The following is a 23348-nucleotide window of genomic DNA, read 5'->3' on the forward strand; positions in this document are numbered from 1 at the left end:
TCCCTTCACCCTTTGTCCCTTCCCCAAAGCTTTCTACAAATTCTCTTAGGCCATTGCCTAAAGATTATAGTAGTAGTAGCAGTAGTAGTAATAGTAGATTCAAAGCAATATTTATTTTTTTAAATTAGGTTAATTTTTTAAAGTGATTGTAGGGTTAGTAGTAGTAGCTGTTGCTGTTGTAGTAGTAGAATAGTAGTAATTGTTGTAGTAGTTGTAGTAGTAATAGTAAAGGAATAGTAGTAGTTGTAGTTGTAGTAGTAGTAATAGAAGAAGAGGAGAAGGAAAAGGAAGAGGAGTAGAGGAGAAATAAAGTTGTAGTTGTAGTAGTGGCAAAGTAATAATAGTAGTTGTTGTTGCAGTAAAATAGTAGCAGTAGTAGTAGTAGTGGTAGGAGTAATAGTAGAGTAATAATAGTAGAGTAGTAGTAGTAGAAGCTTTATAGCTTTATAATATACTATTATTAGTAGCAGTAGAAGAGGAGCAATAATAGTTGGAGTAGTAGTAGAGGAGTAATAGAGTAGTAGTAGTAGTTGTAGTAGTAGTGGTAATAATGGTAGTAATTATAGCATAGTAGTAGTGGAATAGTAGTAGTAGTAGTAGTAATTTAAGTTAATAATAATTATTTTGGTGATAATATTGATAAACATTATAGTCTTATTTATCTAGTGTGTTAAGGTTTACAAAGCACTTTATATAGGTAAGGATCATTTAATTCTATAAGACAGAAGATCATTTAATCCTGTAAGATTCATTTTATATAAAGAAACTGAGGCAAAGAAAAATTAAATGACTTGCCTAGAGTCACATTAGTGTTTGAGGTTGGATTTGAACTCAGGTCTTCCTCACTTTAATTACCACACTTTAATCTTTTGACTCTGCCTAGCTGCTTCAAAGTGATCTTCACAGAAATTCATAGACAGTATGTGACAAAGGCAGGACTTAGATGCCTTCCTTGCTATTTTTGAGGCCCTGGTGCCCTTTTCCCCACAATTCCTCTCTCAGATTCATATTCCAACCATGGGAATTTGAGGGGCCTGATCTATCCCCGTTAGTCTGAAAACCATGAACTTCTAAACTTTGCTCAGGGCTAAATTGTCAGCTATTATTCATTATTTCAATAAATCCACTTAAAGAACAGTACTTAAATAGTAAATATCAAGAGAGTTTGTTTGTTTTACAAAGTTAGATATTATTTTGGGGTAGAAAATGTTTACTGTCCCCTGAGCTATCTCGATTTTCTTTTTATTCTTGTCTATTTCTTCAACTACTTGATTCACAATTGCAAGACAGATTACTACTTGAATGTTCAGCATCTTGACATGAGAAAGAAAGAAATATTAAACTGATGAAAACAGTATGACTACATCTCTTAATGAATACAAAGTCATTAAGTCATTCCTTTTTTTTTTTTTTTTTTTTACAGTTCAGAATAGACAGCAATTCAATTTCCTCCAGATTCATGATTACAGTGGTGAAAATGTATCTCTCTCTGTACCTACAGGATATTCCTGTATCCTGGTACCTAAGATGTCAGGGAAGGACAGAATCTGAGGGTACTCCTGTATCCTGGTACCAAAGATGAAGTCAGGTAAGGAAAGAATCTGAGTCTAGGAATATCTATTTCCCCTGCTTCTTTCCACAAACTGCTCTGTAACTCATCTATATATATAACTCCCCATAGCATCACCGCCATGCTGGTCACCCCTCTTCCCCCACCCCATTTGTCTTTTTCCAAATACATCCCAGATGCTGATGCCAATTTCTGGACTAATCCATCTTGAATTCAGAAGAGAAATCCATTATCACTTCATAACAAAGAGGAATGCATATTTCTAGTTCACAGAGAGGAGGGCAGAAGTAACTCTGATCATGCTTAATAGGAACACTCCTCTGGGCTCATTCACCAAAAGAGAGGACAAGGGCATGGCCCACCTAACCTTGAAGGGGAAACCCTTGGCTTCTCTTTGACTATCCATGAGCAATTACATTTTCTCAACTCTCATCCTTCAGGGGAAAAGGAGAAAGGAGCTGTACCACAGTTTAAATCTCTTAACTGAGGTGTTTCCAGCTGCATTTAAATAGGAGCAACATGTACAATGGCAAAAGTGGCTTTTGAGTACTACTTGTGCATCTTTAACTGGTTAACTAACTCATTTAACTTAATTTCTCCTAGTACTAGGTCCCCTATCCTGAAATACACTTTCCCGCAATGATCATTCTTTAACAAGCCTGGTTTCACCTATAACCACCCCTCTGGCTTCTTTCATTAACTTGCACCAGCAGGTTGATTCCCCAGAGAAGTACTGGTATTTCAGAATTTAGTGGTATTCTTATGAGTCATGACAACACAGTTACAAGTCCTCATCTAGGTGCTTCCCCATTAAAAATCAGCTAGTAGAATTAATTAGCTCTTAGAAAAGACATTTACTCAAATCCCATAGCAAGAATGGTATTTATAAAATATTCGCTACCAAAACCAAGACATCATCTTCGGTACCAGGATACAGGAGTAACCTCAGATTCTCTTTCCCCGACATCATCTTTGGTACCAGGATACAGGAGTACCCTCAGATTCTTTCCTGCCCCGACATCTTTGTTACCAGGATACAGGAATACTCTCAAATTCTCCTTCCCCAACATCATCTTAGGTACCAGGATACAGGAGTACCCTCAGATTCTTTCCTGCCCCGACATCTTTAGTACCAGGATACAGGAATACTCTCAAATTCTCCTTCCCCAACATCATCTTTGGTACCAGGATACAGGAGTACCCTCAGATTCTCTTCTGCCCTGACATCTTTGGTACCAGATTCAGGAGTACCCTCAGATTCTATGCATTTTCTCATAAATATGGGGTCTGTGGGGAATAGAGAAAGTAGAGATAAACTGAAGGAGCTCAATGTACTTTCTCTTTCCTGTGTGCTCTGTTGATCTTCAGAGAGTGCTATCAATGACCATTGATTCATGGTTTGCCCTTTTAGGCTGAGCTGGTTTTCTACAAAGATACAGGGTTACAGTAAGAGAGCAATTCATCTGAGTGTGCTCTTCAATGGGCATGGAGTTTCTACTAAATGAATCAATCTTCTGTGTTCCTCAGACTTGTTCATTGATGGGAAGCTATTCTCTATGCTACTCTAGCCCCAGGCTCAGGTATGACTCAGTCATACATTTGTGCTTTCCTTCAGAAAAAGCAGATTTCCTCTGCATAGGATTGGTAAATTTTGTGCCCTGAGGATCTCAGCTCTGAAGTTTACCTACAAGAAAGGGTATGAGAGACAACTTGCCTTAATCACTCCTTTAGGTTCAGAGTTGGATTCCCTTATTGAGAGATCTCTCTGTAACTTATAAAGTTCAGCAAGTATTTTTCCCAGATTCTTCTTGCAAATGAGTGACATGCAAAAAAAATCTACTTTTTAAAAAATTGATTAATAGTCTATATACTTAGGGCAAGTTCATTGTCTTCTCCTAGCCAATTCATATGTCAGTGAGCTACTCTTTATTAAGGCCTCTATAAGTTGTGGACATGTTCAGTTTTACACCTGAAAGGGCTTTACCCATTCGTTTCATTGTCTCTGTCTCCACCCCTTGTGATTTTCAACTTTTTTGAGTATATAAGAGGTATACTCTATGATTTTACATGGGTTGATATAAAAGAACAAGGAGGCTCTCTCTAGAGAAAATTTCCTCAAGTTATTTTCTTACAGCTCTAAAGATTCCACTCATAGATATAATGAAATATTATTGTTCTAAAAGAAATGATGAGCTAATTGATTTTCAAAAAGCCTGGAAAAACTTATATGAACTGATGCTGAGTAAAGTGAGCAGAACCAATATAACAAGGTACACAACCACAAGATTATGTGATGATCAATTATGATAGACTTAGCTTTTCTCAGCAATACAGTGATCCAAGACAATTCCATTGGACTTAGGATAGAAAATGCCATCCACATCCAGGGAGAAAACTATGGAAACTAAATACAGATCTAAGAATACTATTTGCACTTCTTTTTTTGGTACCAGTTTTATGTTTCTTGTAGTTTTTCCGTTTTGCTCTGATTTTTCTTTCACAATATGACTAATAGGAAAATATATTTGAAATGATTGTACTTGTATAATCTTTATCACGTTGCTTGCTGTGTTGAGGGGGGGAACAAAAAAGGGAGAAAAATTTGGAACTTAAAATCTTACAAAATAAGTGTTGAAAACTATCTTTACATGTAATTGGAAAAAATACTGAGAAAAATTTTATTTTTTGTAGTAAGTTTATTTTTGATACATATTGTTTTATGAATCATGTTGGGGAGAGAAAAAAATCAGAGCAAAACGGAAAAACCATGAGAGAGATAAAAAACAGAAAAAAGAAGTGAACATAGAATGTGTTGATTTACATTCAGTCTCCTTAGATCTTTTTCTGAATGTATATGGCATTTTCTATCCAAAGTCTATTGGAACTGCTTTGGATCACTGAACTGCTGAGAAGAACCAGGCCTTTCATAGTTAATCATTGCACGTTCTTGCTGTTTGTGTACAATGTTCTCCTGGTTCTGCTTGTTTCACTCAGCATCAGTTCGTGTGAATCTTTCCAGGCCTTTCTATAATCAGCTTGTTCATCATTTTTTATAGAAAAAATATTCCATAACTTTCATGTACCACAGATTATTCAGCCATTCCCCAATTTAAGAGTATCCACTAGTTTTCCAATTCTTTGCTATTACAAAAAGAACTGCTACAAACATTTTTACACATAAGGGTCCTTTTCCCTCCTTTATGGTTTCTTCAATGTTGGCACTTCTGGGTAAAAGATATACAGTTTTAGCCCTTTGGGTAGCTCATGCTCTGCAGAATGGTTGGATTATAAACTCCAAACAATTATGTGTCCCAGTTTTCCCATTCTCCAACTTTTTTTCTTTTTATTTTAAACTAAAGGTTTGAGATGTACATCAAGGTTTAATTTCATTTTTTCTAAAGTGTTTCATTTTTTCTTTTCAAATGGTTTAATTTCCCTCAAATTTTGTTCCTTTACCATTTTTTAATTTGGAAATGGGAATTTTATAAATTGAAAGTTTCTTTTTGTAAACTTTTAAATCTGTTTAAAGGTTTTTTCCCCAATTTGGCTTTTTTATTTTTTCTATTGGTTTTTTTGTCAAAATTTTAATTAATGTAAAAATTTCCATTTCTTTATAACCTTTTTTTTTTGTATAAATTCTTTTCTCAAAATTGTGTAAATTTCCCTTTTTATTTGGGGGTTTTGTTTTTGAGGTGTGGATTGGTCTTAAAGGTTACATATTTTTCCCAGAATTTTGTCAAATAATAATTTTATTCAAAAAGGGGTTTGAAATTTATCAAATTACTAGTTTTTAAAGCTTTGATTATTTTTTGTCATCTAATTATTCCATTGATCGACATTCTATTTCTTAGATTCAAAGGTTTTTGATGACCCATAATATAGTTTTAGATTTGGTACTGCTAAACCACCATCCTTTGTGGGGGGGTTTTTTAAATTAATTCCCTTGATATTCTTGACCTTTTGTTCTTCCAGATAAATTTTATTATTTTTTCTAGTACTATAAAATAATGTTTTGGGAATTTGATTGGCATGGCACTGAACAAAAAGACCAATTTAGGCAGAATTGTCATTTTTATTATATTAGCTTAGCCTAGCCATGAACAATTGATATTTTTTCAATTGTTTAGATTTTGTTTTAGTTGTGCGAGAAGTGTTTTTAATTGTGTTCATGTAGTTCTTGGGTTTGTCTTGACAAGTGGACTTCCAAGTATTTTATTTCATCTACAATAATTTTAAATGGAAATTCTCTTTCTATCTGTTGCTAATGAGTTTTATCAGTAATATATAGAAATGCTGAGGATTTGTGTGGGTTTATTTTATATCCTGCAACTTTGCTAAAGTTGTGAATTGTTTCCAGTAGGTTTTTGGATGATTTTCTAGAATTTTTTTAAAGTATATCATCATATCATCTGCAAAGAGTGATAGTTTTATTTCCTCATTGCCTATTCTAATTCTTTTATTTTCTTTTTCTTTTCTTATTGCTAACGTCAACATTTCCAGTACAATACTGAATATGAATAGTGGTGATAATGGGCATTCTTGTTTCATCCCTGATCTTATTGGGAAAATGCATCCAGCTTCTCTATATTACAAATAATCCTTGCTGTAGGTTTTAGAGAGATACTGCTTATTATTTTAAGGAAAGCTCCTTTTATCCCTATTCTCTCTGGTATTTTTATAGAAATGGGTGCTACATTTTGTCAAAAGCTTTGTCTGCATCTATTGAGATTATCATATGATTTCTGTTGGTTTTGTTATTGACATGGTCAATTATGATAATAGTTTTCCTGATATTGAACCAACCCTGCATTCCTGGTATAAATCCTACTTGGTCATAGTGTATTATCCTGCTGATAAATTGCTATAATCTTTCCGCTAATATTTTATTTAAAGTTTTTGCATCAGAGAAAAAAATTTAAAGCAAAAAATATTTCACTTATAGAAATCCATTTCTTTGAATTTAATACACTTGTCTTTCAATTTATAAACAATCCCCGGGAGAAACCTAGCATATTAAATATCATCAGCCATAATACTTGATTGGGAATTAATTTGAACAGAACTTTTTTTTCCCTTTTCCCTAAGGAAATCATCTTGTAGTAGAAGGGAGGGGAAGAGAAACAATTGCTTGGATGTCCATACCACTGTCCAGGAAAAGCAAGTCATAGTGTCATAGTAGGGGCCCTGTAGCCAGAAAACAGCAAGAAGATACACTTGTTTTTTGGAAAGAAAGAGCACCAAATGATCAAGAAGATGAAAGGCAAAATAGGAGGGCCCAAGAGCATCCATTCTGCCCAAAGCCTGCCCAGATTCTTCCATTGTACTAAGTACATAGTCCATAGTCCAAGATAGCCCAGAAAGCTCAGGTGTTGATCTGGTTAGAGGAAGAGATCAGAGAAAGAAGGGACTTACATAACCCACTGACTGTTTAATCAACTGCTGAATGATTGAATTGATTTCTTTTTAAACAGAATCCTAACTTTCAGCTTTCTTTGTCTAGAAGCCAAATCCTTAATATTACCAAAGTAGAATGGCTAAAATCCTTGAAAATTTGTTGTATCATATTGTTTTGCCCTCTACATTCTTCATGGCTCAGTAGCTAAAAATTAAAAGTAAAGGAGTAATATTTAAAAGACTGTCATAGGATGTCCAGTGACTAACATCTTCAGAAAGAAATTGCTAATTGTAGTTGAAGATGAAAATATATGGGAAAATTTGAACCCTATTTTACACTCTGATGCTTCTTAAGGTATAGCTTCCCATAAATAAATATTAGTTTCATTCAAGAGGACTTTAAATTGAAAATGGAGGGGGATGGAGAAAACTATTCATTTAGAGCCAGCATGGGATGGCCCAATAATTCATGAGAGACAAGATCCAGAAATAGGATCAATGATAATACTCTTAGCCTCAGGTTTCTATATGCAAATGCATATTCTGTGTAATGAGTAAAATGAACTTGAGATCTTAACACAAGGATGTATCAATGAGAATTGGCTGCATGAGACTGATGACTGATGAGAGGAACAGAATGATGGAAGAATGTAGCTCTTTCTAAAGAAAAACATATTTGACAAAGGGGCTATCAAGTAGCATTGTATCTCTCTGAAAAGAAAATTCTTGAATTTTCAGGGAAAAGCAGGTAGTAGAGTATTTAGGTAAAAATCAATGGAAGGAGAAAAAGAAATTATATTATTATGGATATTATAATAATAAAATATATAATCATATATAATATAAAAATAAAATTAAAACATATTTTGTGTTATATAATATGTTATGGAATATAATATATAAAATTATAAATAATATATAATTATAAAATATAATAATCATAAAATAAATAAACCAGACCATTCTGGGTAAAAGGAGGAAATGAATGACACCTTCTGAAAGATCACAAAGCTGGAATGAAAGTGATATAGCAGTCATGGAACAATTCAATTCTCTAACCAACTGGAATTCTCTCCATTTAAAGGTATCACAGTTGATAAAGTAGGAACATCTTATTCAAAAGTACTTAAATCTGTTGTCCCTAAGGTTATTTAAAAAAAAAAATTCGATTGCTGCATTTCAACATAATTGGTTTTCTTTGTGATACTAGATATTTCATTCTATGTATTTTATAAAGATTGTTCTAAGAGGAGGTCCAACAGCTTTCCCAGACTTCTAAAGAGATCCACAAAAAAAAGCTAAGAATACCTATCTTATAGGAATACTTAATTATCCTTAACCTGGTTGCACCAGAAAAGGAAAAAAAATTATTTCTTTGGTCCTCCTCTTCTGTAGTGACATCTTTCATTTTTCAGAAGATCAAAGAGGCAATGTAGAAAAATTGATGGATTCTTATCAATAAAGAACTAGTTTTCAAAGTAGAAATGATGGGAACTTTGAGAGGAAGTAATCACGCCACCATTGAATTCATGATGGAAAAGAAAGGAAATATGTCAGACATTACCTGATTTGGACTCTAGATTTGAGGGAACGTAGTAGCTTTTAAAAGAGTACAGAAAAAAAAGGACCTTGGATCTAGTAGTTTTAAGACTCCACAGAATTCAGCTCAAAAGAGTCAGGCAATTCCTACAAATGGAGTTCTGAAGACACAAATACAAATGATACTAATAAGAAAAAGCAAGGCAAAGCTGTGTAAAGAAACCCATGTGGATGTTGAAAGAGCTTGCTGACTCAAATTTAAAAAAAAAAAAAAAAAAAAAAAGGTATGGGAGAAGCAAGAAAAGAAAAGCCAGCCAAGTGCCATAAAAATTATGTCAGGAATGCAAAAGCCCAGAACTAATTGAAATTTACTGAATGATGTAGAAAACAAAAGGTATGCTTAGGGCAACAGAATAAACGAGGATTACATAGAACCACTGCTTGGGCAGATGAAACAATTGCGATGTTATGGAGAAAAGATAGAATTAAGTGGCAGCTAGATGGAGCAATGAATGGAATAAGGAAGACTGAATTCAAATTTAACCTCAAACATTCAGTAGCTGTGTGACTCTGAACAAGTCACTTAACCCTGTTTGCCTCAGTAAATCTGTAAAATAAGCTGGAGAATAAAATGACAAACAACTCTAGCATCTTTGCCAAGAAAACCCCAAATGAAACACTGAACAACAATTAAGCTACCATTTTACTGGTATTCTGTATACCCTAACCCTAATCACAGATTCAGAATTGGAAAGAATCTAGGAATTGGAATTAAATCTAGTTTCTTCATTTTACATATAAGGAAAATGAGTCAAGGACAAGTTTGGTCATTTGCCCAAGATCTTATAGCTAATAAATATTTGAGATAAAATTTTAACTTAGATCTTACCAGGGGAACTACAGTGAATAGAGTACCAGGTTTGGAGACTTGAATTGACATGCAGTCACTTGCTACCTGAGTATTCCTGGATAAGTCATTTGACTTTTCTTTGCCTCAATTTCCTCATTTATAAAATGCCCAAATTAATAGCACCTATATTCCAGGGTTGTTATAAAGATCAAATAAGATGATTGTAAAACACTTAGCACAGTGCCTGGCACATAGTAAGAATAATATAAATGTGAGTTACTTAATTGTTTTTTCTAAATTCTTAATTTCTTAATTTTTATTTGCCTCAGTTTCCATGTGTGTAAGATGAGGAAAATAAGAGCACTTACTTTGAAGGGTAAAGATTGTAAAGCACTTAGCACAATGTCTGGTACTTTGTAGGTATAGAAATATTATATATTTATTATATATATTATATATTAAGCTATAAAAATATTAGCTCATCATCACTACCATTATTATTATTCCTGACCCCAAGCCCACCACTCTCTACTTTTCCATATTTCCTCAACAAAAAACACTTAACATTTAATTCACATGAAAGGAAAATTCTGTTCACTATTTATAATAAGATTCATAGATGTTCTATCTTTGAAAGGACCCTCTTTTTTTTTTTTTTTTTTTTTTTTTTTTTTACCAGCAAAAACCCAAACTACTGAAAGGAATTGTGCAGAGAACATTTCTGTTAGACAGCCCCAGGAAATAAGCTGCATTAAGATTTAATAGCCATCATTAAGGTTTTATCTGAATTTTTTTTCTCATTAAGAAAAAAAAAGACAACTTAGTAACTTAGTTAACTAAGACTATTTTCTATCACAAAGCCTTCCAATCAGGAAGGCTTGTACAAAAATGATGGAGAGGTCAGACCTCAAAAGTGAACTCAATGAGGACAACTGGCTTCTTGTTCTCTCTATCTTCTCAGTGAGTGAAGGTCATCAAGGCTGGATGAGTAATGGCAGAGACTAAGAGAACTGATAGCTATAATTAATGAGCTACAATCCCTGACCTTTGAAAAACCACAGGAAATCTGAAAGATGCCATAGGACTGAAGAGAGGAAAATGGATTCCTGATTTTTCAAAAAGGGAAAGTGAATTCTCCAAATTACAGAACAATGAGTTTGACTGTAATTCTTACCAAAGTTTCAGACTGTTTATTAAATGGATAGTTTATGAACACTTTATTTTTTTTTTATTTAATACCCTTTTATTTACAGGATATATGCATGGGTAACTTTACAGCATTAACAATTGCCAAACCTCTTGTTCCAATTTTTCACCTCTTACCCCTTCCCCCTCCCCCCCCCAGATAGCAGGGTGACCAGTAGATGTTAAATACATTAAAATATAAATTAGATACATAATAAGTATACATGACCAAACCGTTATTTTGCTGTACCAAAAGAATCAGACTCTGAAATATTGTACAATTAGCTTGTGAAGGAAATCAAAAATGCAGGTGGGCATAAATATAGGGATTGGGAATTCAATGTAATGGTTTTTAGTCATCTCTCAGAGTTCTTTCTCTGGGCGTAGCTGGTTCAGTTCATTACTGCTCCATTGGAAATGATTTGGTTGATCTCCTTGCTGAGGATGGTCAGGTCCATCAGAACTGGTCATCATATAGTATTGTTGTTGAAGTATATAATGATCTCCTGGTCCTGCTCATTTCGCTCAGCATCAGTTCATGTAAGTCTCTCCAGGCCTTTCTGAAATCATCTTGCTGATCATTTCTTACAGAAAAATAATATTCCAATATTCATATACCACAATTTATTCAGCCATTCTCCAACTGATGGGCATCCATTCAGTTTCCAGTTTCTGGCCACTACAAAGTGGGCTGCCACAAACATTCGTGCACATACAGGTCCCTTTCCCTTCTTTATAATCTCTTTGGGATATAAGCCCAATAGTAACACTGCTGGATCAAAGGGTATTCACAGTTTGATAACTTTTTTGAGCATAGTGTTTATGAACACTTTAAATGAGACACAATCTTCTCGAGTCAACTAGGGTTCCATTCATAAAACACTATACTATAGAAAATGATGAAAAGTGTTTCTCTTATTCAAACAGTCCTACTCAGTGTTTTCCATACAGGACATTCCATTTCCCATCTCTGTTTTACATAGATCTTCTCCCATGTTTGGTATATTCTCGCTTCTCATTCCCATGTCTTTGAAGCCATGGTCTTTGTCAGTACTCAAATCAAGGGCTACATTCTGCAGGAGGCTTTTCTGGTCCTCTCCCCACCACCTTCTAGGGACCCCCTCCTCAAACTACCTTTTAAAAAACTCTATGCTTACATTCATATGCATTTATGTTGTCTCTCTCATTAGGATGGGAGATCCTTGAAGACTAGAAAAGTTTTACTCTTTGTCTTTGTATCCCTTCTATCTGGAACAAAGTAAGTTTATAAGTATATAAATACATACTTATAAATATGTAAGTAAATATATAAACATATACATGCTTTATTGATTGGTTGGTTGATTGAGAGCAAATTCATAAGGATGGTGGAAAATGACTAAGAAAGAAAAGAAGTCTTCTCTATTTTCTCATCTTACCTTGTGGTTCAGTCCAGTGTGATTCTTTGTGACCCCCAGTTGGGGTTTTCTTGGCAAAGATACTGGAGTGCTTTGCCATTTCCTTCTCTAGCCCATTTTACAGATGAGGAAATTGAGGCAAACAATCATCCCATTTGATCTTCATATCAATCTTAGGACATTGGTGCTATTATTTGGAAATTGAGGTTAAATGACTTGCCCAGTATCACACAGCTAGTAAGTTTCTGAAGCCAGATTTGATTATTAAATTAATTAAATTTATTTATTTATTAAATTAATTAAATTACTAAATTAAATATTACCTTAAATTGATCCCTTAAGTTCTCTCTTTCCCATAATTTATCACTGAAAACTAAAAAAGTTCACCTATTTCATGTAAACATGTTACTTGATAGAGATTCATCAAGATTACCCCTTTCCAATGAGTTTAAAGTAGATTTCTTAAAGTTCACAATTGATTGGTGATGTGGTAGCAAATGCTTTACAACAGTTCTCTAAGTTACAAATATGTATTTTTTTCTCCACCCTTTTCTTAAATCTATATTATCAACAAAATGATAAATCAAGCCCTGATTGATATCAGATTGCCAAATTTTGAACTTGAAATGTTTACCCTGAAAATTTGACAATTGGCTCACCCAAAGCTGGTTCAATCTGGCTCCATCATGCCTCTGAGAGTGAAGTCTCCTCCCACCCTCTCATTTCTCAAGGTATTTAGACTTAGCTCTCCAATAGCACAAGTACCTTTTGATAAATAATGACAACAGCCAACATTTATACAGCACTATGCTAAGCATTTTACAATTACTATCTCTGTAGTAATTGTCTTTTTTTCCTCCATGCAGTCTATTAACAAATACAGAATCACAGAACATTAGGAGTCAGTTCTAACATTCTATGATTCTAAGGTCATTATTCTCTCCTCCTATACCCCTAAACATCCTTCATCCTCCTTAGCATGCTCACTTTTCTATGTCGTAGCCCAGTACCCCATCCAGCTTCTTTTCCTCTCCATTTTTAAGGTTTCTCTCTCCAGTTACCCATTCCAGTTTCTCACAAAGCTCTGGCTCTTAAAGTTTGCTTAATTTCCCCCCCAAAATTCTCGAAGTGACCACACAGCAGTCCTATTTCCAATAAGATTGCTTCTGGTTTGCAGTTTCAACCTAATAACATTAACTAGAGAATTGAAAATGAATCTTACAAATTGGGAAGTATATAAAAACAACAAGTTGGGGAAGGGACAGTGATAAGTGGGCAGGCTATTGTGATATCAGTCTAAAGTTTTAATAGACACAACCAGTCCTACAAAAGTAAACTTTGTAGTATAATCTCCTAAGCATTAAGGACCTCTCCCTCTTAGAGGAAAAAAAATAAAAGCCCAGATTCTATGTTAAGAAATAGGTCAAATGGGTGGCCTTTACATAGATTAGATTTTCCACTAAGGAAGATGTTGTGATCCCATTTACAGATGAAAAAAAATTGAAACTGGAAGAGGTTAAATGTTATCCAGAGTTTGAGCCAGGATTTGAACTCGGGTCTTCCTGTCTTCAGGTGCTAAGCCTGAAATCAGGAAGCATCTTCCTGACTTTAGTCATTTAGTTCCTCTAACCATGTAATGAGACATCTCAAATATAGGTTGTACTCAGGATCAGACATTATCGGGCAGAGTTGGCTTTCTTGGCATAATAAACAGAATGCTGCATTTGGAGTTAATGGAGTTGAGTTCAAATCCTACTCTTACTATCATTGTCCAATATTGCTGCTATTCTATTGTTTTGCAATTCCATTCTCAATCCTAGGATCAAAACTCCCTCCACCCTTGTTTCCCTTTCGGTAGACCCAATAGAATTAGGGATTTCTCTCTGGAGAAAGACACATTTAATCTGAATCCCTATTGTAACAACATAAATTAAAAAAAAATAAGGTTGGATGAATAAAAAGGAATGAAAAGCTTGTCTGTTCTTCCAAAACTGCATCAAAATAGAATCTGCAAGTTTGACACCCCAAAGAATATCAAACACAGGTCAAGATCTCTGATCTGCAAGGTCAAAAGATGCTCTGAAGGGGCACTATTGGTGATATAGGTGGGCTGTCATTTATGACACTCTATTGCCATCTTCTGGAAGGAAAAACCAACAACACGAAGTTAAGTGGAATTGCAGAATTCCAGGTGGAAATGACGCATTTTCTGAGGATTATGGAAGGCTTAAAAGTTTAATGCACAATTCTAATTTAAGATGTCATATCTAGGGGCTAAAGGTCATTTTTTGGTCCAGATCTGAAATTTCATTCATGTAAGGGAACCCTCAAGAAATTCCCTCCAGCAATATATATTGGCAACTCTTGCAAAATTTATAACCTCTAAGACAATTTTCTAGGACTCTAAGAATTAATTATATCACCCAAGGTCACACAGCCAGCATTTAACAGAAGTCAGATTTGAAACTGGCCCTTTCTGCTTCCAAGGCTGGCTCTCTATCTACTATACCACACTGTCCCTCAGTATACATTTACATAATTCCATCAGGTAACACTAGTCAGGACAGCTGGCAAATTTGATTCCATTTTCAGCTGTTTCTACTCCCATGAACTAAGATAAGCCACTTACATACTCTATGCCTTAGTTTCCTCATCTGTAAAATGAGAAGATTGAATTTAATATCCCTCCCAGACTTAACTTTTAAGGTCCTAAGTCAACATTCCTTAATAAGCATAAAGACAAACTAAGAGGGAAGATTTCCATGCTGTTAGCCTGGAATAGAAATCCTTCATATATTTGGATATAAGATTTCAGTAACCAGCAAATTTTGATTGGAAATAACTCTAAAGCAAATACATAAAAGATACTTGGATTATATTTTCATATTATCTTAGATATCCTAGAGATTTCAGCATACATCAGTCTAAAATTGAATCAGATACATGGGCCAATATGATATGGAGGTCAAAAATCTTTAAAAAATTTGACTAGATATAAAAAGGATCTTAGGGCTCAGTGGTATATGGTAGAAAAAGCACTGAGTTCATATCTGGATTCATATCTCACCTCTATTCTAGTCTAAGTATATAATCCTAGGCAAGCCACTCAAACCTTTCTGGAGCCATTTCCCAATCTGTAAAATGAAAGGGAGGAGGGCATATAGTGGTGCACTGGTAAATACTGATTAAAGAACATGGAGAAGGGATAATATACCCATGGCATCCTTTTAAGCTTAACCTGTATTACTAATATCTTCTCCATCATTTTCTTAAATCTAATCAATCAACAAAACAATGCATCAAGCTTTGAGATATGACATTTGCTGATTTTTGAGGGGTAAACACTTAACTCAGAAAATTTGTCAACTTTCCATATGAGTTAGCTTCAGTCATACCTCAAGGTATACAACATAAACATCCACGCGTATACACATGTGTGAAAAAATTTTTTCTACTCAGATTTACATGTAATAATAAATGAGTTCAATGGAATCCTAGAATCTTGTAATGTTAAGACTGGAAAGTACCTTATGTAGTTGTTCAGTCATTTTTCAGTTATATCTTACTCTTCATGACCCCCATCTGGGGTTTTCTTAACAAAGAAACTGGAATGGTTTGCCATTTTTTTCCTCCAGCTCATTTTACAGATAAGGAAACTGAAGCAAACAAGGTAAAGTGACTTGCCCAGACTCACACTGCTAGGAAGTACCTGAGGCCAGATTTTAATTCAGTTCTTTCTGACTTCTCTAGAAAGTGCCTTAAAGATAATTCAGTTATTTTATAGACAGAAAAATGAAGGCTCCAATTCACTTATTTTCAAGCTTATTTTTTGTTTAATTGGTAGTTATGTCTTTTCTCTTCATATATTCCATCATAACATATTAGATTTGAAAAAATACTTTTCAATTATCTCATTTCTTTTTTAAATTTTTTAAATTTCCTCATTTCTTACAGGGTAAGGAAACTAATCACCATAGTGATTTGTTCAAGACTACCAAAGAATGTTCAGTGAACAACATCAATCAGTGATTCACTGAACAACAAACACCATCAGTATTCATCAGTAGCATCTGGCATCCTTTCCTACCTGCCCTTGTTTCCTGGGGCTTCTTTTAGAGTTCAGGGTCAGTTCAAAGTTCCTAGAGTTTAGGAGCCTTTTAGACTTGACTAAATCAACAATTTCCAAAAGTAACTTTCCTGTGTTCTCTTCTGAATGCCTCTTCTGTTCTATAGGAAATTGAAAATATAGAACGTAGAACATAGAATTTTGAGGCTGGAAGAGACTTTACACATTATTACCTAGTACAATACCCTCAGATTCCAAGTCAACAAGCATCTATTTCATCATTGTTTGTTAACTGTTAATTACTTAATTTATTTATACATTTATTCATTTACTTTTTTGCTGATTGAATTGTATTTTTCCAATTACATGTAAAGACAACTTTTAATATTCATTAAAAAAATTTTTGTACCAAATTTTTCCCTCTCTCCCTCACTCACCTCTTCCCTCCCTAAAACGATAAGTAGTTTTATGAAGATTATATATATGTAATCATATAAAATTAGTCGTGTTCAAAAAGGATTTATTAAGTTCTGACTCTGTGATGGGCATTGTGCTAAGGAACAGGGATACAAAGAAAGGCAAAAACAGTCCCTGCCTTGTAGGAGTTGACAGTCTAAGTGAGAGGCAATGTGCAAACTATTATGTAAAAATGAGATGTATATTCAGGATAAATTGGAGATGATTGCAAAGGGAAGAAAACAAGCATTATGGGAACTGGGAAAGACTTCACTAAGAAAGGTATCTTACATAAGGTAGGATTTTAGCTGAGCCTTGAAGGAAACCAAGAAACAGAAGTGAGGAGGAGGTGTTTTCCAGACACAGGTAGTTGTTGTACTTCATTCTCAAAAAGGACATGACATCAGGCAGGTGATGCTGTGTCATGCAAGTGAATAGAATTAGAATTAAGTGAAGGAGGTCACCTGCTAGACTTTCCCCTCCAGAGCCATCTGAGTCCAATGGACAGATAAAGATCAGGATAACTGAAGATGGCCCTAGATGCAATGGGAGACTTTGGCCTTTTAAGCTAAGATCTTTAACAGGTCTCCGTGATTAAAGCTAGGTAAAAACTAAGGCAGAGAATGACTTCTTTTACCTTGACAAGAAAAAAAAAATCAGTCAGAGAGGGGAAGTACCTCAGTTTCTGACCAAAATAGAAATACTTGCTATTTACACCCTGAGTAATCAGGGCCCCAATCAAAATCAAGTGAAGCTGGGATTGGAATTAATTTGGGTTTAAGGCATGGTCCTTTTGAAAGAAAGAAATCTAGCCTGTAAACCCCAAAATATCTTGCAGAGATTTCAACAATCAAAAACCAATATCAGGGAGGAGTGATGGGTTACAGCACTCCCCCAAATCTTCACCTGGGGAGAGAAGGCACCCAGAAAAAATTCTTAGCATCCCAACCTCCCACTGAACCCATTATTGGCCTGAGAAATTCAGTTCCCATAAACACACACAAAATTAGAGGCTCCTTTGGCCTTCAACCAAACTATGAGAGTCTTTTAAGTCTTTCCAGCACTGTCTGTTCCTCTTACTTCTTCTAAGCCAGTTCTCTTTTTTTTTTTCTTTGAAGATGCAACAGTTTAAAATACTGGTTTCTGTCTCATCTTCCAGTTATTTGTTGGCAATATATTTCCGCGGTTTGTGTCCAATTATACCCCCAACTACTGTTAAATATATAAAAGGGTTGAGATACAAAAAAAAAAAAAAAAACTTTTGCAGTCCCTTTTTAACCAACAAGATTAACACAAGGCAAGAAGGGTATATGCTATCAAGTCCAATGAATAGCTAGAGAAACACACAAAGTCCAAGAACTACCAAACCTTTTGTTGACTCTAAATAATAGTGGCCTATTTACAAGTCATTTTTAAAATTTAAATTATTTTCAATATACAGAAATCTATTTCTTTTCCTTCTACTTCCCTGCCTATTGTTTAAAAAGAAAAGTAGAATTCTTGTAACAGACATGCATGGTCAAGAAAAATCAAATTTCCCCATCAGCCACAATCGAGTCATAATTGGCCATAATCCAGTCTCATTCTGCAGCCTCAGTCCTTTGCCTCAGTCGGGTAGTGGGTAGCACTGCTTTCCTCATTTATTACAGGTAAGGAAACTAACCACCATAGTGACTTGTTCAAGACTACCAAAGACTGTTCAGTGAACAACATCAACTACCTGTGTCTGGAAAACTCTGTTACATCTCTACCTCCTTGCTCCCTTTCTCAGATAAAATTCTATCTCTTCTTCACTTCTCAGATAAAATTCTATCTCCTGCCCCTTCTGCCCAGGCTATGTGTTGCCATAAGCCTGAGTGGTACTTGTCTCCATGACCCATTGCCCTTCACTGCCAGAGCTGATCATTGTCATTGTCCTATATTGGGGTTTATCTGTGACTCGCTGTGAGAGCCAGTGACTGCCCTCTGTAACAGGGCTGCATTGCCTGATACCAGTGCCACAAGTCAAGAAGTCACTCTCATGGATTCAATACCTTGAGGCAAATTTAGGCAAATGAAATAACAGTGGAACAATAACAGAAAAAAAGGACATCTAAAGAAAAGTTTTGCTTTGGAGAAGAAAATAATAAGTTTACCAACTTAGACATGTTGAATTTGAGTTAGCTTATGCAGGTAGAGATGCCCTAGAGTTGGTAATACAGGATTGAGATCCAGGGTAAAGATTAGGGGAGGATAAATAGAATTGGGAGTCATCTGTACAGCAATAATAACTGAACCCACTAGAAATGATGAGATCATATCAAGGAAGTGTAAAGAGAGAAGAGTGTGTCATCCTTGGCTGTAAACAGGGTGGATAGAGATGAATGGTGATCCAGCAAAGGAAATAAGAAGAAAGTCAGAAAAGTTGTCATGTAAGCCAAAGAACAAGAGAGCATCCAGGGTTGTCAACAGTGTTATCAGAATCTGAAAGCAGCTCTAGAAGGATGAGGACCAGGGAGAGGCCATCAGAATCCAAATGTAAAAGACTGTTGGTAATCTTAGAAAAAATCATTTTAGTCAAGTGAAAGGGGAAAGGGGAACTCTGAAACCATTTTGCAAAGAGTAAAGAGTGAGAAGTGAGAAAACAGAAGCAAAAAAAAATCTCCTTAAAAATTTTGACTATAAGAGAGAAGAGAGATCAACATAGTATAACAGCTAAGAGCTTTAACAGGGTCAAATAAAGGATTTTTTAAGAATAGAGATGACCCAGGTATGTTTGTATGTAGTAACAAAGGAGTCAGTGGATAAGAAAGGAGGATAGGGGAAGATGAAAAAGTTAAGCTCCCAAAGGAGATAGGAAGCAAGGGGGAAAAGATACTTGTAATCCCTGAAAATTATCCTCAGTACACTATTATTGAAAAATAAATTCTAATTCAGTACATGCAGACCTCTATAAATTCACACAGGTTAAAAGATATGACTTCTAGCATTTGTTGAAGACCAAATGAGCACCCTTAGAATATTAGTAAATACATAAGTGCTTAGGTGGACTGCAGCTTCATTCATTCATTGTCCCACAACATCACAATTACTGAATGAATAACTGACAGTCTTGTGCTGCAACTTGCTTCCCCTCTCAATATTCTCGCAGTTATCTATATTGAGAAGCCTAAATTCTAAGACATGGAAGTCATTTAATTCTCAGTTTCTCACAGCGTCCCTCTCTCACATTAATTATCTTATCACATAATATTAAATCCTCCTCTAGAGGGGCAGTCACCATACTTGGCCTCTGGTAGGAGTATTGCAAGGGCACAAATGGATTGAATTCTCTGCCAAGACATCAGTCTATGTCAATGGTATACCCAGACTCCATGGCATGTTCATCACAATCCCAGCTCAGGATATCACCACCCTAAATCTCTAGGGAACCACAACCTGACTACACGTTATGATTGATGATTTTATGGGACCAATTCCTTGATTCTATCCATATGTATCCCTAATGCCCTATAGAGCAGCAGTATTGCAAAGCTTGATATATGATTTTTTAAAAAGTATTCTGTCAAAACTTGGAACTAGAACACTAACATTAATTAAACTAGAACATTAAAAGACTAACAAAGGGGTGGAGCCAAGATGGCAGAGAGTAGACAGGCCTTTATCTAAATTCTTCCCAGTGTCCCTCAGATCAAGACTCTGAACTGGTTTTGGAGTAACAACCCACAAATATTTGGAGCACAAGAAATTTCCAGAAGAAGATACTTTGGAAGAATTTCAGAAGATGTCTGTTTCAATCCGGCAGAGGGAGAGGTTGCTGAGGCTAATTGCAGAACAGGGAGCCCAGGGCAGGGAACCAGGGCTTTGCAGAGTCCAGCTTAACTCTTAGGCTACTCTGTCCTAATGATAAGCCAGTAAATCAACAGATTAGCTGTAATTCACCCAAAGCAAATACAAAAGGCAAATAGTGAGTCTCTGAACCCCAGAAAAACATGGGACCGGGCCATATCTATCCAGCACCAGAAGCAAGCACTGGCCTAAGGGCAACTTAAAGTGGTTGTCCCACCTTTGAGAGTAGACTCAATCTTTAAAAAATTGAGCAAAAAAGCAAAAAGATCTCTGACCATAGTTAGTTTTTATGGAGAAAGAGAAGAAACAACCTCAAACTCTGAGGATCCTAAAGGCAAATCATCTCCAGAAGAAGCCCTAAAAGAGATATGACTTGCTTCCCATTCCACAAACCTCTCTTGGAAGAATTCAAAAAAAAATCTTAAAAGAGAGTTAGAAGAAAATGGGGAAAAGAAATGAGAATTTGGCAAAAAAGTATAAAAAAGGAAAAACAAAAATTATCTGAAAAAAACTCCTTAAAAATATATTTGATGAAATGGAAAAGGCACATAACTCCTACAAAATAGATATGAAAAACAAACCAAATCACTGTAAAACAGAATTTGTGAAATGGGAAAAAATGCAATGAACAAAATATCTCATTTAAAAGTTCAATTGGCCAAATGCAAAAGAAGATAAAAAGGCTAATTGAAGAAATTAATTCACTAAAAATTAGAATTGAACAAATGGAAGTGAATGACTCAATGAGATTTCAACAATTAGTCAATCAGGGGGCATCTAGGTGGAACAGTAGATAGAGCACCTGCCCTTAAGTCAGGAGGACCCGAGTTCAAATCTGTTTCAAACACTTAACACTTCCTAGCTGTGTGACCCTGGGCAATTACTTAACCCCAATTGCCTCAGCCAAAAAAAAAAAAAAAAACCAAAAAAAAAAAAAAAAAACAGAAGAGAGAGAGAGAGAGAGAGAGAGAGAGAGAGAGAGAGAAATCAGTCAAACAAAATCAAAAAAAAAAAAATTAAAGAAAAGAAAGAAAAGAAAAAAACAGAAGAAAATGTAAAATACCTCATTGGGAAAACAACTGACCTGGAAAATAGATCTAGAAGAGACAATCTAAGAAGTATTGGATTTCCTGAAAACCATGATGAAAAAAAAAAAAATAGAGCTTAGACATCATCTTTCAGGAAATTATCAAGGAACACTGTACTGATGTCCTAGAACCAGAGGTTAAATTCATCAAGGGGCAGCTAGGTGAGTAGAGCACTAGCCCTGAAGTCAGAAGGACCTCAGTTCAAATCTGCTCTCTTAACACTTTCTGGCTGTGTGACCCTGGGTAACCCATTTAATTCCTAATTGCCTTGGAGGGAGGGAGAGAGGGAGAGAGGGAGAGGGAGAGAGGGAGAGAGGAGAGAGGGAGAGAGGGAGAGAGAGAGAGGGAGAGAGGGAGAGAGGGAGAGAGGGAGAGAGGGAGAGGGAGAGAGGGAGGAAGGGAGAGAGGGAGGAAGGGGAGAGAGGGAGGAAGGGGGAGAGGGAGAGAGGGAGGGAGGGAGGGAGGGAGGAAGGGAGGGAGGGAGGAAGGGAGGAAGGGAGGAAGGGAGGAAGGAAGGAACCTCCTGAAATCATCAATCACCTCCTGAAAGAGATCCTAAAATGAAAACTCCAAGGAACATTATAGCAAAATTTCAGAATCATCAAATCAAAAAGAAAATATTGCAAGCAGCCAGAAGGAAACAATTCAAATAATTGAGGAGCCACAATCAAGATTACTAGGACCTAGCAGCTTCCACTTTAAAGGATGAAAGGGCATGGAATCTGATATTCCAAATAGCAAAGGAACTTAGATTGCAGCCTAGCATCAAATATCCAGCAAAACTGAGTATTATCTTTCAGGAAGAAAATGGACATTCAATGAAATAGGTGAATTTCATTTATTTCTGATGAAAAGACTAGAGCTGAATAGAAAATTTGATCTTCAAATGAACTCAAGAGAAGCATAAAAAGATAAAAGGAAAAGGAAAAAAAACTTTCTTTTAAAAGGTAAAAAGCTTATATACCTATATGGAAAGATGATATGTTTAACTCTTGAGATCTGTATCTCTGTCATGGGTATACTTAGAGGGACAGGTATGATTTGATTTATTGTGATGACTTAAAAAAGAAACTAGAAGAGAAAATGATTCTACTGGAAGAAGAGGAAGATTGACTTAAAATGGGGTAAGTTACATCTTATGAAGAGACTAAAAAGGACCTATTACAAGTGAGGGAAAGAAGGGGAGAGGATAAGCATTGTGTGAATTTTACTCTCATCAGAGCTCATCTGGCTCAAAAAGAATATTAGACACATTTAGCTTCACAGAGAAGTTTGCCACACTCTATAGGGAAGTAGGAGGGGAAAGGAGAAAGAAAAGGTAGAGGCTAATGGAAGAATAGAAGTAGATGGGAAAATTGTCTAGGTAACAGAAGAGGAAATAAATTATTTAAATAGTCCCATTCTAGAAAAAAAAAGAAATAGAACAAGCTATTAATCAACTCCCAAAGAAAAAATCTCCAGGGCCAGATGTATTTATATGTGAATTCTACCAAACATTTAAAGAACAATTAATTCCAATACTATGCAAACCATTTTAAAAAAAAAGAGAAAGGAATCCCACCAAATTTCTTCTATGATATGGTGCTGATACCTAAACCAGGTAGGATCAAGACAGAGAAAGAAAATTATAATCCAATTTCCCTAATGAATATTGATGCAAAAATCTTAAATATAATATTAGCAAAGAGATTACAGCAAGTCATCCCAGGATAATACACCATGACCAAATAGGATTTATACCAGGAATGCAGAGCTGGTTCAATATTAGGAAAACTATAATGGAATATTAGTGTTCTATAAGAAAGGATCAAGATAATTTCAGAGAAGACTGGAGAATCTTACATGAACTGATGCTAATGAAATGAGCAGAACCAGGAGATCATTATACACAGCAATAACAATATTATATGACAATCAATTCTGATGAATGTGATTTTCCAATAATGAGATAATTGATGCCAGTTCCAATGGTCTT

At 35.3% G+C, this 23348-nt stretch overlaps 1 protein-coding gene across 1 annotated transcript in view; it reads right to left on the minus strand.

Annotated features, from left to right (window-relative positions):
- The window catches only part of LOC111721248, a 49083-nt gene extending 32908 nt beyond the window's left edge, over nt 1-16175 (minus strand). The window contains exon 1 of the mRNA XM_031940832.1: nt 16023-16175. The gene's annotated coding sequence lies outside the window, so the exon portion shown is untranslated. The remainder of the gene's footprint in view (nt 1-16022) is intronic.
- Nucleotides 16176-23348: the final 7173 nt, after the last annotated feature.

This window comes from Sarcophilus harrisii, chromosome 5, assembly GCF_902635505.1.
Source record: "Sarcophilus harrisii chromosome 5, mSarHar1.11, whole genome shotgun sequence".
Lineage (NCBI taxonomy): Eukaryota > Metazoa > Chordata > Mammalia > Dasyuromorphia > Dasyuridae > Sarcophilus > Sarcophilus harrisii.